The following is a 3,001-nucleotide window of genomic DNA, read 5'->3' on the forward strand; positions in this document are numbered from 1 at the left end:
CAAAGTCAGCCGTCACACCGAATCGGGGGTAGGCGATTTTCCCCAGCCAAAAAGACGTTTCGGTCACATACACATCTACGTCGTGGGACCGTTGCCCCCTTCTGGATCTGCTCGCTACCTGCTTACGATCATCGATCGCTCCACGAGGTGGTTGGAGGCATCGCCGATGACCGAAGCTACGACTCAAGCATGAGCCGAAGCCCTCCTGTCAAGCTGGGTGAGCAGGTTTGACGTTCCTGACGACATCACGACAGACAGAGGCCCCGCTTTCCTCTCAGAAATATGGCTCGCTTTGGCGAACCTGATGGGGACGACGCTCCACAGCACTAGGGTATACAAGCCCGCGGCAAACGGCATGGTCGAAAGAACTCACCGCGCCCTCAAGGCGTCCCTGATGGCGAGCTGCACTGACGGGGACTGGAAATCACGACTTCCTTGGGTACTCCTCGACCTTCGCACCGCCCCTCGCGCAGAAGGCGAACCTTCGCCCGCCGAAAAGATTTACGGGGAGGCGCTCGCAGTTCCTGGCGAATTCTTTCCCTCATCAACCGACGACACACAGCTGGATCACCTAAGGGACATCGCCAGGAAGTTCAGGCCATGTCTCAAAACTTACCAGGACAGAACCAAGCACTTCAAGCCAAAAAAACATGGATGACTGCCGGTACGTTTTTGTCCGTGTCGACGCTCATCGACAACCACTAACTAGACCTTATTGAGGCCCCTACTGGGTAATTAAGAAGACAACGAAAGCCTTCCTTCTCGACGTCCATGGCCAAGAGGACTGGGTCTCAATAGACCGCGTGAAACCAGCGTTTCTCGAAGGAAGCGACACCGCCTCCGCCGGACCTGGCAGATCCAGTTCCACCTCAAAACAAGGCGCCCAGCGAAAGAAAAATCATCAAACGACGAGAAGAGGAAGAGATCCTTACGCCGACCGCCGGCGCGCCCCTCCGTTCAAAAGCAAGAGGAACCCTCCGACGCCCGAAAAGATACGAAGATTGATCATCAGCCCTCTACGCCGCCCGATGTCTTGGGGGAGGGGAGTACTTGTAAGGACACCGCTCCCTTCGTTGTCTAGAAAATCAACAAACTGTTTATTTATGTGAATTCTCCTTTCGCCACACCGTGGTTTCCCATGTATATGTATTCCGCTCTATCAGAGCTACATTTTGACATTTATATTATTTCATTACTTGTTTCTGTTAACTCATAATTCGTATATTTGTAAGTGTAAGAAAACATATATTTTGGCGGGCAATTCAATCTGATTTGGCGCCAGCGCCATCCTACCTTTCCGTCCGCACCTTGTAATATACTCCATGCACATTTGAATAAAGTATCAGTTGATCTTAGTGACGCTTGTCTTACTGTCCTTACAAGTCTTCACTACTAATGAAATGAAGGCATGATCAGATGTCCCAACTGGAGAACCAACCTTACTTGTTATAACGCCAGGGGAGTCGGTGTATATGAGGTCAAAACAGTTACCAGACCTGTGAGTAGCTTCACTTATGATTTGCTCACAGACTGTTTCAGAGGCAAAGTCAAAAGCTCTTAAGCCATGGCGATCGGTAGGAGAAAAAGAATTTAACCACTTCCTATATTATTATTATTATTATTATTATTACTATCCAAGCTACAACCCTAATTGGAAAAGCAAGATGCTATAAGCCCAGGGGCTCCAATAGGGAAAAAATAGCCTAGTGAGGAAAGGAAATAAGGAAATAAATAACTGAAGAGAACAAATTAACAAATAGTGAGCATTGAAACCATCAATAAAGAAGACAAAAGAGGCCTTTCTATCATCTTCTTGTATCTTAGCCATAATGGGTAAGAACATAATCGAAGATAGAATCATCCATGTCTGGATTCCGGTAGATCGAACACAAATAAAAGTTGTTATGCCTGCCAAAAACTTTTATTACCTGAATCTCATGATATTCACATTCATAGCAGAACTTATAAGAATCAGGGTACTCAGTCCTAATATACACTATCATTCCCCTGGCCCTAGGGATGGCATCCCGTTTCAGAATTATTGGATTCTTAAAACCCGTTATAAGGAGCTCAAATGAGTGCCTCATATTAGAAACCAAAGTTTCTGTGCACAAAGGAATATCATACTGTCTGGACGTAACTGTAAGGTCTTGAATATTTGCTTGAAGACCACGAATATTGCAATACAGTAGACGACATTGAAGAAATCTAGGACGTACTGGTCCCAAATTTAGTTTAATGTCTCGAGACAGCATAAGAATTAATGGTAGCCTAATAAAAAATGCACATCATACTTAAAGACTAAATTAACCAGATTGATAACAAAAACTATATGGACAGAAATATAAATAAAGTGACTGATCAAACCCATAGACTATAGAAAAAAAAAGGTCGGAAAAACTGGTCAACATGGAGGATCCGATATACAATGCAAGGCTAAATACCCTCCAGAATTTCCACTTCAAATGAATGAAGGAAGGACAATAAGGATGGTTGTGAAAAGAAAAAATAAACAGATAAGAAAAAGACAACCTCTTGATAAACCACCACGCATCCATGTCCCTTCTATTAAGCCTGCCCAACGCACCATTTAAAAAAAAAAAAACAAGAGGAAGAAAAAAATAAGATAGAATAGTGTGCTCGAGTGTACCACCAAGCAAGAGAAACTTTAATGAAGTGTGATTACTCTACTTTGTTAACTTCAGGGCAAATATAAAGCTGACAGTTGCAGTTGACGTAGTCCATTAAGCTACCAAGATAGTTTTCTTAATAGCTTAATGTTCTAAGGCAACTACGAAGCTCTCTGTCAGCTTTTAGGCATAGACTCAAATCCTGGCCCAAGCAGAAGTATTGGTCATAAAATGAATTTTACCTTTGGCGCGTAATCAAGCAGCTGGATGAATTCAATATTTAAACCCATTTGTGACTTTATGATAGACATATGTGTTTGTTCAGTGTGTCAGAAATAAAATGCTATAAGACACACACACACACACACACA

This window comes from Palaemon carinicauda, chromosome 6 (genome assembly GCF_036898095.1).
Source record: "Palaemon carinicauda isolate YSFRI2023 chromosome 6, ASM3689809v2, whole genome shotgun sequence".
Classification (NCBI taxonomy): domain Eukaryota; kingdom Metazoa; phylum Arthropoda; class Malacostraca; order Decapoda; family Palaemonidae; genus Palaemon; species Palaemon carinicauda.